Source organism: Pinus tabuliformis, chromosome X (genome assembly GCF_031772625.1).
Source record: "Pinus tabuliformis cultivar Carrire ecotype Pingquan chromosome X, CPIR1, whole genome shotgun sequence".
NCBI lineage: Eukaryota > Viridiplantae > Streptophyta > Pinopsida > Pinales > Pinaceae > Pinus > Pinus tabuliformis.
Window position 1 is genome coordinate 560068704 of NC_142308.1, and position 14686 is coordinate 560083389.

General features: G+C 36.0%; 1 pseudogene; it reads left to right on the plus strand.

Moving 5' to 3' along the window:
• Nucleotides 1–539: 539 nt before the first annotated feature.
• Nucleotides 540–9090, plus strand: LOC149141250 (OBERON-like protein pseudogene; annotated as a pseudogene).
• The last annotated feature ends 5596 nt before the right edge of the window (nt 9091–14686 follow it).

The following is a 14686-nucleotide window of genomic DNA, read 5'->3' on the forward strand; positions in this document are numbered from 1 at the left end:
ACCTTTCTTTCCCTTGCATCATATGAAGCTTGTGGATTGGAATACCTACGAGGTCCTAGTGAGATCCATATTTGCATGTGGGTCCTTTGTTTCTCCACTTGGGTGTTCCTTTATGACCTCCAAAGAGGTACCCAAGTGAAGATCCACCTCCTGGTGAAGAATGCACCTTTGTAGAGGGTTGGTTGGTAATGAATTAGTCGTTTTTCTACCCATCATCCTTGTGATAATTATTCATTTTTCTGCTTGCCTATCCTTTTGTCTATGTAGGAGCAGGAGGAGGAGGTTGAGCCACATTGGGAGCCACCACCACCTGTGGGGTGAGCTCTATTTTCTCACAAATATTTGTGGGTGGTGGTGCCTTCGAACCAAACCACACCCCATGACCAACTAAAAACTGTATCACTATTTGAGATCCAAGAAATTGAAAAATGGCACCTCTGCAACTAAAATACAAATATGAAATGACAATTATGAAACTTGAGGTTTTTCCCCTATTCCTGATGTTATAGACTCGAGAGATGTGAGTCGTGTAAAGGAAGATGGGAGGAGGTAGAAAGAAGGAAATGGATAGGTAGAAAGAAACATTGGAAGAAAGTGAATGGCCAACGAAGACAATGGGACATGGAGTAGCCAATTCAGATCGGATCTTGCTTTGAGATGTAGCAGGGGGAGGGCTTGATGTAATTGAAAATAGAATGCATGAAAAACCAAAGGAATTTATAGAAGATCTGGAAGTAGAGCTTTGGGTGATCCTTGAAGGAACAGGAGGTCTTCAACACAGGGAAGAATTTTCCCTTTTTCAAAAGCTTGTGTAAGGCAAGAGCGATCTTTACATCTATGTCAATGTTCAGGGCACACTATTCAGCTAGAAGTATTTGTTGCTATAAAAATAGAGATTCAAGCCTTTTCGCATTGAGATATCAATGTCACTCAAACAAGACTCATTCAGATATTTTCCCACAAACGATGTAGAAAGATAACATGTTAGAGTCAACTTCCTGTGGATGATTGTAGCTGTGAAATTTGTCACACCAAGAACAGATTTTGTATGCTTTGCATGTGTGTTACTTGTAGAAAATTTCTCTTTGAAGTGAATACTCATCGATTGGTGGGTTGTGCAACTTGTTCCCACCAGACACACAAAGGTTATGTAATATGTGCCAGAAAAATAAGCATAGGTACCAGTCTTTTAACCATTTTTTGGGTGGAGATAAGAGTTTGCAAATCCTGTAGGTTTTCTACTTAGTTTAATTTCTTATTTTTGTTAAGTTGGTTTTGGAGAAGAGATTTAAGCTTAGTGTCTTGTAATCATTGACCTGGTGGATATGAAATATATCCAATTGGGACTAAAAATTATGCATTACGAGTTTCTTAAATTCCATGGTATTTAGTATCAATCTTATTTGGTGAATTTACAATTTTAGAAATAGTTCAAAAACATTGAAAATTGAAATCATGTTGAACTATTATATATATTTGTTTTATAAAGCTTGATAAAATTTTCAGTTTCTATGTCAGATAATTTTAAGTTTTTAGCATAATCTTCTTCAGAGAACTTATTCCCATTGGAATTATGCTAGGATGCACCAAGCTTTAACATTAATTCAAGATCACTGGTAAATCTTTTCATCTCTTCAACTGAGGGAAATGATTGTATTAAGGAGTGTGAGAGTTGCAAATTTTTATTGTCCACATGCCCCTTCCTTGCATTGTCAATTCCTTGTGGGGTTCTAACATCTATTCAATTTCTTGCTTCTAGACTTCCTATGCTTCCACTAGATGTATAGTCGCTGAGAACTCAAGAGTGCTTCCTAATTTCCTGTGTTCTTAGCAAAAATTTTGGGATATGGTTCAAAAACATCACAGTAGATTGATGGTGCATCTCTAACAAGGTTTGGCTCAAACTCAATCAACTCTAGATTATGTATTTCTTGCAATACTGATACTCAGCTCTTTAAACCTATACAGGTTGAATTCTGCATCACAGTACCACAACCGAGAGAGTGGTGAAAGGTCCTTCCTACAAGTTGTAGAAAATCTGTGATAGGTTAACCCGATAATGCAATATAAATCAAAGGAGAATACTATAACCTACTTCTACTATAAATTTGTGGAAGCTTAAAAAACGAGCTGAACAATATAACTAGAATAAGAAGAATCAAAATCACAATACACATGAAAATACTTTGGGGAAAGCCTCAGCTAAAAACCCCACACTATTATATTATCATACATGGTGGAAATACATAGCAATTATACAACGACTTAGATGTCACAGCTAACCAGCTCTCAGTACAATCCTCACAGATGCTCACAGGCAATATTGTCTTCTCTCCAACCTTCCTCTCTGCCCTCCAAGCTCCTATTTCCTTGCATTGTTCCTTGTGGATGATTAGCCCATTACCAAGTGGATGATCAAGCCTTCAAAACTAGCAATCCTCAAGGAAGAATCCTTGACTGCATGCATGAGTTTTCTCCATGAGAAAACACATTCAATTGATAGTACACTATCCTTGAACATTAATCTCAACTTGGTCTTTCTCAGAATAGACATGCATGAGCTTTTGATGAGGGAATCTTCAGTTAACTGGAGTAGCACTAGTTGAGTGCATTAATGCATCAACTGACTGTTAACTCACTATCAGTTCCTCAAACAGTTTGGAACTAATTTAACTGGACTTAACTCAGTAAACTAAGTTAACTAATTACAACTCAAATATAACTCAATCTTATCTCATTAATTTAAGGGATAACTCTTGCATGACTTCAAAAAGACTTCTAACTTGAATTTCTCCAGCTAATTAATTTAAAATAAATTAGTTAATTATTTCAAATTAGTTGTTAAGACTAAATTTGATTTTAATTCACAAATTAATTCAATGAAAAATTGAATTGGAATATTCTTGTTGCCATATTTCAACACAAGTGACACACCATTTTCTCAAGTGCTTTGAGGCGAGATCCTAAATATGTCAGAAGGCCAACAAGGATGTTTTCTAAATCTGCAACCTTCCCCATATGGTCATCCTATTTTCACTTGTATAACAATTATAGAAAAATTCCTTCACCAGTTCTGGCACGAAGACCTGAGGCCCATACTGATAAATTTTAAAAGGGTGACATTTTCTAATAGCATTCCTTAATCTTTCATCATTTAGTCCATCCATCAACTTTTTCAATTCGGTTTCAGCCTGCTAAACCTGATTCAGGCTCTGCTTCACTGGAACTTTGGTAGACCGCAACAAATCCACAGAAAATGATTTTCTTAATAGATGGAGGAATTTCAGCTCAATTATCATAGGACCATCAATATATAATCCTAGAGCTTTGGTGACATTGTCAAAAATCATTATCTTATTTATTTTCATTTTCACTAGAACATTTGCCAAACATGGGTTCACCGAAAAAGAACACCATGGTAATATGCTCTCTACAATTGAATGATCCTCTTTACATTGCAGCCTGGCCGCTTCAACTAAATTGTTCAAGTAGGATACCAACTTTATTCTAGATAGATGAGGAGTTAAACAAATTCCAGTACTACCAACGTGTTAATAAATTCTAATACTATCAATATGCCTCCTTGTTGTGATATATTTAGTCACTTAAAATAAGTGTCGATTCCTTTAACATGCATATCAGGATGTTATATGTTGACGTTAATGACTATTCTGGATATGGGAGCTTGGTAGAGGGTCCTATGAAATGATTTTTAATGTAGGGCCTGTAAGAGGACCTGAGAACTATTAGGGTGGGTGAAGGATGTGTCTTAGCACTGTGCCCCTGATTGGGCTAGGAAATATATAATGTTCCCAACTGAAATTTTCCCAATTTGAATTTAAAATTTATGACTTTTTACTGAGTTTCAATGAGTCTTTTAGTGAACTCTTTTGTCAGCACTTAGTGAGCAAATTGATGTAGGTGTCCTTTTTAACTTGCAATCAATTTTCAGTTGCATAGACATGAACTAGACTTCATTCCAGTGAATAGAACAATATGTAAGACTCAAAAAAATAACACAGAACACTATTGTGACTGATATTAAAGAAAATTAAAGGGTGCACAACCACCATATTAATTTTCTATAAGGGAAAATACATGATGATAAAACAAAAAAAAAATTGGACTTGTTTTTCATAATTTCAGTGAAATATCAGTCATAGAATAATGTTAATCCAACCTTAATACATTGATAGTATAGCTTCCAAAATGGCCACGCGCTTGGTGCTTCCATAAACAACTCGTCCCCACCTATCATAAGCTATATAACCCCAAAAACGTGATGCCTAGTATTCACTGAAAAAATGTTTGTGATCTGATAATAATGTCCTTCTACATGCACCTCTGGAACTCATTCTCTGCGACCCAAAATGCTGCCACAATGCACAAGACCTACCCAATCTTAAGGAGAAAATCCATGGTCAACAAGGGTAGATTTACTCAATTGAAAAAAAAGGAAGAACTTGGCCCATGGACATGATAACAACCGCAATAAACTCATTGATATTCAATTTGTATTCACACGCATGCACAAAGACAAAAGAGAGGCCAATGGAGGTTAAAGTTTTAAACTTGTCCAAGATGCATGTTATAGCTAGCAATCAAGCACAACCCCTTCTCTTCAATATATTCAATGAATGGAATGAGGAACATTCAGCAAATAGTGCTCAGTTTATATGCCCAAACCCTTCTTCAAAAAACAAGCAACGCACACAACAAATAGAAGGGAAATGTGTCCCTTTAAGGTAACTCACACAAAGGGGTATTAACAAGTATTTTGGTTCACTATTATGCATTAAATCGTAGCCCCACACCAAATATAATGCAACCTCCACACTGGAATGATATATCTCCCTTTCATTGAGTGAACTCGACCCAACAACAGTGGCTATCCAATCAACAAACCATACAAAAAATCATGCTAATGAATAAGAGACTCATCCTCCTTCTTATTGGCTAAATAAGACCTTTTCTATAGGCTATAATTTCGTCCTGTTGAATTCGATTCTTGGGAACTAGAAACAATCTCCAGATCTACCTCCCCAACCTTGAGCTCAACCCTTCTAGCATGACAATGATACTCGTCCCCTTGATGTAGGAGAATAGACCTATGAATAAAAGACTTTGATGTCAATAATTCCTTGCAAAAATTTATGATTAGATCTTCAATATTGAATCAAACAACTAAACCAATTGAGCACCAATGGAAGATCTATTATAATCTTCCCCAATTAGCTAACTAGGGTGGCACTCGAAGTCCACCGAAATTAGCTTGAGTTTCGCTTGAAACTCTTAAACTCGCTTGAGCTCCCTTCACTTATCAATGAAATAGATAGAATCGAATGAATTGAAATTGAGTCCCTCCTTTATTTATAATTCTCCATTGAGCCTCCTTCTAGATTTTAGATTCTCCCTTTTCCTTATTATTTTATTTGTGTGGCCCATTCTCCACTTTTGCTTCCCATTATCCACTTTTGCTGCCATTTGAATAAAATAATAATTTTCCACCATTTTGATAAAATAATAATTATCCTCCCTTCTCCAATAAAATATTAATTTTCCACCATTTTATTAAAGTAAGGATTTGTCTTCCTCCTCAATAAAATATTATTTTTCCACCATCCCATTAAAATAATAGTTTCTCCTTCTCTCACAACATAATATTTCCAAACTTGGCAAAAATCCTTAGTTAATTTTCCCTCACAAAATTTGGGAACATGACAGTCTTCCCCGCTTAATATTGCTTCTCCCAAGAAATCCATCCTATAGTCCCTAACCCCAAATAAATCTAGAGAAACCCTATGAAATATCACCCAAAATTTGCATATCTACATTAGCATAGATCAAAGCATTGTAGTTTGTTGCTATTTCAAGCAATTTACTCTCTTGTGACCCACGAAAATGAATCATACTTCCATAGTAATGAGTCTTTGTCCTCATCGAGAAAGTAAAGAATACAAGAGCCAGTTGTGGTTTCATGACTAAAAAATCATTGCAGAATCGTTGTTTTAATCAAATCTCCAGTTCCATAGGCAAAGCCATTAATATTCCAAGCTGTATAAGGGATTGTGTAGAAGGGGATTCTTTCATAACCATATCATGTAGTATGTTTGTTTGTCTGCCTACCTATTTTTCATGTCCATTGAGAACCAAATATAAATGGCCATATAGGGGCACATATATTGTAAGCACAGTTACCAAAGTACTAAAGTAAATTCCCACAGTAGTACATTCGCATGATCTCGTTTGGAAAAAGTCAAAGCAATGTCTCAAGCTATAGATATACAAACTAAATGTATATTTACCATTTCCACTAGCTATCTTTACCTCAAGGAGAGAATTTTGATCAAGTCCTACACGACAACCTCTACCAACTTGGATGTATTCATGATTAATTACATTTCCTTAACGTAGGGTTGGATTAAGACCAACAAAAATATCCTCACTCAAATTGGTCACCTTTGATTCTTTGTTTACACCTCCTCTTATGATATGAGATAATCGATCCAAATGCCCATGGTGAAATTGTACCTTAGGTGGTTTTCCTAGCAACCGCTACCAAATGGTGACATTACTAGCCTCTTGACTTGATATAATTCAAGCGAATTTTGTCTTTTTTTCTCCTAGAGATGTGCATTCCCAGATGAGAAACTGTTGGGGGTTGCACCCCATGGTGTCCAAAATATTTCTGCAACATATTTCTCATCTTAAAAGCTCCTTCACGATAGTTGTTTTGATTCATGTCAATTATTTGCAAATCTTCACTCTGAGTAAAAATAATAGCAGAGTTTTGATTTTCCATCTTCCCTTCACCAAGGATAGTGTTAGGGTCCTATAAATTATAGGATCTCAAGGTTATTGACTATTTTGTATTTGAGATTTCATATTGTGCATAAATTTCAATATTCAAATGATCTCCAGAAACATGAAAAAAGAAAATGAAAATAGGGTATGTTAAAAAATAAATAAGAAAAAAGGAAATAAGAACCCCACAAAAGAAAAAATAGAAAATAATACTGAAAGTGCTAGAAGTCTAAATGCCACTACTGATAGGATAGTTCTTTTAATTCATTATCAAATAAGGTCGTGTGCAAATTGTTTTTGAATGCCACAATGACTGGACTTCTATTCAGGTCATACAATTTAATCATGACTGAACACATTTAAATTTATGTTAAATAAGTTAGTGAATAAAGGTTTATCAAACAATATAATCATGGTAAATCAGTAGCTAGGTAGAAATAAAATTGATTCAACAGATTAATTTGAATCAATGGCGAAAAAAGTCATAGGATGAGGTAGATTTTGAAAAAAGAAAATTGATTTGGGTCTTTGAGTTTAAATTCACCTTGCGAAACAAGAAGAGAAATTGTTAGCTTAGAAAAATAATTGAAATGAGAAAGGGTGGGTATAAGCACTATGGTGGTTAGAGGAAAAGCATGAATATTTTATTCTAAGTTGAATTTGAATGTATTTTCATGTACAGAGTAAAGGAAAAAAGAATAGGAGTTTGACTCTAAAGTTTAGCATATCAAGTGATTTTGGTATATAATCCCCTATTCCTAAGTTTCATTACCCCACCATACCCTCCAACCATTCCCTCGCTATGCATTAAATATATTCCCTGGCCCCACCATACACCCTATCACATTGCATTAACATCCCGCCACTTCTCCCCTCATCCATGCCCACCTCTCAATGTCGGATGGCTCACGTTGCATTTTGGCCCCCTCTCACCATTCAAACTTTACCATGGGGGGTGGTGGAGGGTTCCAAAATGGGCGGTATTCGAAACCGCACCCGCTGCAATGTGTCAACACCATATGATTTCTCACCCCCCTTGGCCAAAACCATTAACCAACTCACCTCCACTCCGAAAAGTGATTTTTCTACCTCCTGATACCACTTTTCTATCCTTTGCGCTCCCGTCACTCACCCTCCACCACGCCATTTTCCTATTGATTCCACCAATCACCTCCGCTCCCTCCAAAATTAAACTGTTAGGAAATTAAATGGTTTAACTGTTAATCCAATAGATCCATGCCACCATCAACGGGAAAGCCAGAATACTATATAATCCCTCCTTTTGACCATTCACTGGTTACTAAATATGTACACTGCCATTCCCATTGTTTTACTGCCATTTCGATTTTTCTGTACAGGCATGCAAGTCCTCTCCATGTATTATAGACCTGTAATCCAGATTTCACCACTGTGCTTAGCTTTATCGAATCATGCCCCCAAAAGACAAGGGACCAGAAGAGCATGTGAGTTCTCTAATCCACCCTCCCATTGATTTTCACCACATCCCTTTAGTAGACAATGACTATAAAATTCATGAAACTCTCTGTGAATTTGATCTTTTTGAGATGTATTGCTGGCTTGAGGACAAGTTCATAGATAAATCCAATGATATTAAACTGTGGGAATCCAATTTAGCCCACTATATCTTTCCTCATACCCACAACACCCCTGAATTCATTAGGAAGTGTCATGCAAGTAATTTTCCAAACCAAATAGATATTATTTCCCCCACTGGAGAAATTATATTCACTATCACCACCCAAGATATAGACCAAATGATGCAGGCCCCTATAGTAGGGAATGCCACTCCTTTTTCCCATGAAGCACCTGTTGAATTGTATCAGAAGTTGGACTTTGTTATAAGATCCAAAACCCTTGAAATTTTATTAACTGAAGATGCCCCATTACCCAAGAAAAATCCTCCCTATCCATCCTCCATTTTCCTTGAGAGAGCCAAGCAAATCATCACAGTCATATCCTACCTCCTTGGCTATTACTCACATCAGTGGGTAGATGAGGCAATTATAGGATTTCTTTCCATTTTCTCTACAGATTCCAAGCCTTCCATCTTGTTTAACTTTAGCCAAATTCTTGCATATTCTATCCATGAGAAGTTTATCGAATTCCAGACTAAGGAAGTATTCAAATATGCTCTTTTTTTTTTTTTTTTTTTTTTTTTTTTTTCAGGTAGATAACCTCAAGCTTTCCTTACAAAAGCTGGATGAAGAAAGAGATCAGAAGTCAATCATCTTCTGGATTACGTTGGTAATAAAGGAACAAAAGTAATTTTCATACAAATAGTTCATAGAGTTGTTTGTACATCCAACACTCAGTCTCCTAAGCAGTAGGACATAGGCAAGGATTAGTGAAGAAATTAGAAAAATTTTGTATCTACCAACCAAGTCCAAACAAGGGATTGTTATATTTACTAGAAGTACACAGAGCTGAGGGTATTTGTGTGTGAGCTTGCCCCTTACAAGCTGCCAACATTCCTCCCAATGAGGATTTTGCTCTAGAATACATCAGGAAAATGCTCAATATGGATGAGGTCCACTTTGTAGCTGCCAAGAAGAAATCCAAATTCAAAATCAAAAGTCAAATAGGGCCTTTCACTTGAAACAACAACACACCAGGGGAAGAAGTAGATAAATTGCTGAAAGGGATGCAGTTTAGCCTCAGTTTCACTTAGTCATATGATCCATTAGGGGTCATCTCCAAGTTGAGGGTAGAGAACAAATCTACTTCTTATTTTCACACAGTTGGGCCAGATATTGAAAGATATAAAAACCAACTAGAATGGATTAAGAATACTCTACAGGATGCAGAGGAGCAGTTAGTGTCCACTTCAACAGTGTAGACCCCTATCTCAAAGGAGAAATTAGCAAAGAGAAGCAGAGAAGAAGAGTCACCTTCAATGAATAAGATTTCTAGTGAAGACTTTAAAATCATGTAAAGAAAGAAGGCCAAGTTGCATTCTAAAGAAATGTCACACTTTGGAGGTAGCAGTTAACAAGTTTTTCACTAGAATAGAAGTATTAAATAAGAAAGGCTTGCCTTCTTTATTTGTGATCAATGACAAGATGATGACCAGGGAAGACTATATGAAGAAGTTGAAAGACATTGCAAAGGATACAACCAAGTCTTCCCACATCAAAGGTGCCATGACAGGGAGAAATTTTTATGAAGCTATCCGTAATAAGAGTTTCATCCAGCATGAGGTAAAATACATTTTTGTACTAAAACCCACATTCACTCGGTATACCGAGGTAGATGAGATTTACCGAAAAGTAACACAAGTTTCCATTCCAGATAAGAGCAGTGGGATGAATTGTGTGAATTCTAGGATTAAGGAAAGGGCCAGCTACACCATGCAATACCCAAATAGTGGCCACTCAACAACTGTTCTCTACCAAAGCAGTGCCAAATGTCTATATCACTTTGCCAGAATAGAAGTATTAGATAAGAAAGGCCTTCCTTCTTTATTTATGATCAGTGACAAGATGATGACCAGGGAAGACTATATGAAGAAGCTGAAAGACATTGCAAAGGATACAACCAAGTCTTCCCACATCAAGGGTGCCATGACAGGGAGAAATTTTTACGAAGCTATTAGTAATAAGAGTTTCATCCAGCATGAGGTGAAATACATTTTTGTAGTAAAACTCACATTTGCTCGGTATACCGAGGTAGATGAGATCTACCAAAAAGTAACAAAAGTTTCCATTCCAGATGAAGAGCAGTGGGATGAACTGTGTGAATTCCAGGATTAAAGAAAGGGTCAACTACACTGCGCAACACCCAAATAGTGGCCACTCAGCAACTGTTCTCTACCAAAGCAGTGCCAAATGTCTATATCACTTTGCCAATTCACCTCTTTTGGTTGCATTGTTTCATTTCTATAAGTCTGAAATTAATAATAGAATTCCATGTCAACGAGACATTAATTGTTTATTTTTTGTAAATTTTATTTAAATACTTCATTCAGTCGAAGTATTGAGGGTTGGTTCCTGATCATTATAACTCTTTTATCAAAGAATTGTACTTTTCCATGCGGCTAGAGCATCATTAATAAAAGGAATCTTCATAGGAAACTTGTGTTGCGATATACTGGTGATGTTTTTCTTAGTGTAATTGTGTTTGCATTATTATTCTCTCTATGTTTATCATCTAAATCTAATTGTAAAACAGGAGATGTGAAAAATAAGATATGTTATTGACCACCTTATTCGGACTGGGTTTACAATTAGTATGTTTTCTTCTGAAGTCTGATTGAGAAATTCTTAAATGCTTTTCAATCACTATTGAATCACCTCTTTTCTCCATTACATAATTCAATTTAAAGATCCAGTAAATCTAACTAGATTTCCCTATGATTACTCCTTTGAACTTTTGACGCAACATCTAGCTTAATTTGACTCCACATCCCAATGGAAAGAAAATAATTTGATCAGATCAACCAACGAACCAATCAAACAATTCAAACAAACAACCAAGAATAATCATAACTAGCCTGGAATCAACTTAAAAACAAAGCTAAATTATAAAGATAGACCCCTCTATCAAGATGGTAGGGCTAGATCCCAGCTTCAAAAGTGGTTTTGATGTTGTCCAATGTATTTACTCCCACAACCTGAAAAATACAGAACGATAACATAGTGGAAACCATACTGGGGAAGAATACATTTAAATCCAAAACATTATTATTCCCTGGTTTAAAATTAGTATTTTAGTAAGAAATTTTTGTATCAATATGAAATACATGACCTGAGGTTGTTTTTTGTAGATATCTGTTATATGTTTGATTTTAATTTTGAGTTTTGTGTGATGATTTTTCATAGCCCTAGCTTCTAGAATAATTCACCCTAGATCTCATCCTGATCCAAAACCTGTTAAAATTGTAGATGACCCTGAGAAACTAGTGAGAAAGAAAATCTTTACCGAGAGTCAAGGTCATAATAATCCCTTGTCTAGATTCAATTCTCCTCTAGAAAATACTCCTTTGTCAAGGTCTAATTTGCTCCCAGAGAAATCTAAAAGTTTACAAGATATAAAATTTGATTTTCCTTTTCAACAAAGCTTGTTTAGATCCAAGTCTGAGGCTTTGATAGATCAAATTTTCATAGACAAAGCCATATTGTAACCATATGTACCCCAAACCCAAGACCTTGAAATAGATCCTGACCTAGAATCTTTACAGCAGTTTGACAAACTACAAGCTCTAGTTTCACTATTGTACCAAGCTATAGAAGAAGCTTTTATTTAGTAGTCTTTTGAATTCTCCGCTTTAACTGCTGCAGTAGCCTCTTTTTTTGGTCAGTCTTCTCAGTCTATGCATTTACAACCTCCCAACCCTACTCATTTTGTAGTTTCAACTTCCCTACCTCTAGTTTCTCAAACTACTATACCTATTATCCATGTAGTTATCCAGACTACACCTCCACTAGGTCCATCCTCAACTCAATCTACCAGCATAGTTATGTTAGGAAGGTATGCACCCTTGGTGTTACCAGACTAGCTAAATGCTATGCATGCAGATTATCCATCCAAAATTGTGACCTTTGATAATAATGGTTCTTACATTGCCCAACAACATGTATATAGGATGAATGATGTGTTTGATCTCCAAGAAGTGGATGATTCTGACATTAAAATGAAATTGTTTGCCTAGAGCTTAGGAGGTGATGTGAAGAAGTGGTTTAGGGGTTAACCTGCAGGAAGTATAGCCAACCTTGTTGCTTTCCATCAAGTTTTTTAGCTAGATGGGAGATCAAGAAGAACCCACTTCAACTCCTAAACGAATATAAAAGGTTAAAAAGAAAACCCAATGAAACTGTGGAAGAGTATTTTGAAAGATTCAATATTGTTTACATTTCCATCCCACAAGACATCAAGCCCTGCCCCAGTCTAGGTTTGATTTATTTTCCAGATGGTTTTGATGTAGATATGAAATATCAACTTAGGGAAGGAGACCTAAAAACTTTGGAAGAAATGAAAGAAAATGCAATTGAAGTTGAAGCCAACGTCCTAGTCAAAGAAGCCAAATTGAAGTCTGAACGTAGAGTAACCATAAAAGAAGAACCTTCTACTTCTATTGTTGACCATAAGATTGATAACCTAGTTAGAGTAGTGAATCAAATGAAGCATCAATGACCAAAATCAAGTAAGATAAAACCAAAATGTCCAACAAACCAGAAACAAAAACTTTAGAAGAAATACTCCGCAAATTAAGAAAAGAGAGAAAAATGGATTAGGTCAGCAGATTCGTCCTCCTTTTCAGGAAAATTACACAGATGATGAGGGGAATATTGTGGAAAAATTGGATGATAACCAAATTAAATTGCTAGGGATAATTGATGATGAAGCAATTTTCTTCGCTCAGGGGGAACAAGAACTTTTTCTTATAGTCCAGGCTGAAATGGATTCTGAAGAGTTAGAGGAATACAAACAAGGATTTGAAAATTCCATAATGGAAGTTCATAGGCAGTATAATCTTAGAAGTAAGAAGATCAAGAGACTGCAACTAAAATGAATGCTAAAAATCCTATCAAAAAGGTCTCTGATTTTGATCCCAAGAAAACAAAAAAAAATCCCCCTAAGAAAACCACATAAAATCTTGGAAAGAAGCTAGTAGAAGCTACCATCAAAAGGGAAATTGGTACTTCTTTTGGAAATACCCAAACTGATCTACCTTCTGCCAGCCAACAAATTGAATTGGCCACAAAAATAGTTGCTGATAAGTCATATTTTTCAAATCTGCTTAAAAATCCAACGCCATTCAGTATAGAGAATGAGCTTGCCAAGCTAAATATTTCTATCCCCTTAATTGAATTAGTCAACAAGAATGTATACAAGACTCAGGTCCTAAAGGCATTAAACATTGGGGAGAAACATGATGATGTAAATTTGAGTGATGATCAACCTGAGCTCCTATTTGGGCTAGAGGTAGAAGGCAAACCGTAAGAAGGAGGAGTCCCTCCATTTTATGTCAGTTTGAATATTCATGATAAAATTATCTGTAATGCTATGCTAGATTCAGGTGCATCCCATAATTTAATGCCCAAAGCAGTCATGGATAAACTAGGACTAGACATTGCTAGACAATACAAAGATTTGTATTCCTTTGATTCGAGCAAAGTCAGATGCCTAGGTCTTATCAAAGACCTATGTGTTACTTTAGCCTAAATCCCTGCTAAAAGTGTAGTGATGGATATAGTGGTTGTAAACATTCCCCCAAAGTATGGCATGTTGTTGTAACGCTCATGGGGAGAAAAATTACAATTAACCGTGCAAATGGACATGACTTATGCCACTATACCAGTGTTTGGTCAAGAGAGAAGACTGTATAGGGAAAATTTAATGAAGTATATGGTCAGTAGTCAAGATAAACCACATAACTACCCTCTCTACTCTTTTCATTCCGACCTAGACTCTTTCATTATTTACAATGATGAAGCCATTGATGCACAGGTTACTCAAGCAGAAAATGATATTGATGAAAAAAATGAAAATCGAACTCTAATTGTGCAACAAAACACTGAAACTAAACCTTTTTGGAACATGAGATTTGATGGCTCTTGTGGCAAAGTAGGTTCAGGGTAGGTGTTTGGGTGTCCAATTTAGGGAACAACTATGCAGAGGGTCATTACTATAAACTCAACTTTCATTGTACCAATAATTTAATAGAATATGAGGCACTTCTCTTAGGATTGCAATTACTGAAGAAGTTAGGTGCTAAAATAATTGGTGTTCATGTAGATTATGAATTAATTATAAGACATATCAAGGGAGATTATGCTGCCAAACATCCTAGGATGAGATCCTACAGATATGTTTTGATTGGCTCTCTAGGAATTTTTGAAGAATATGATCTTGTTGTTATTCC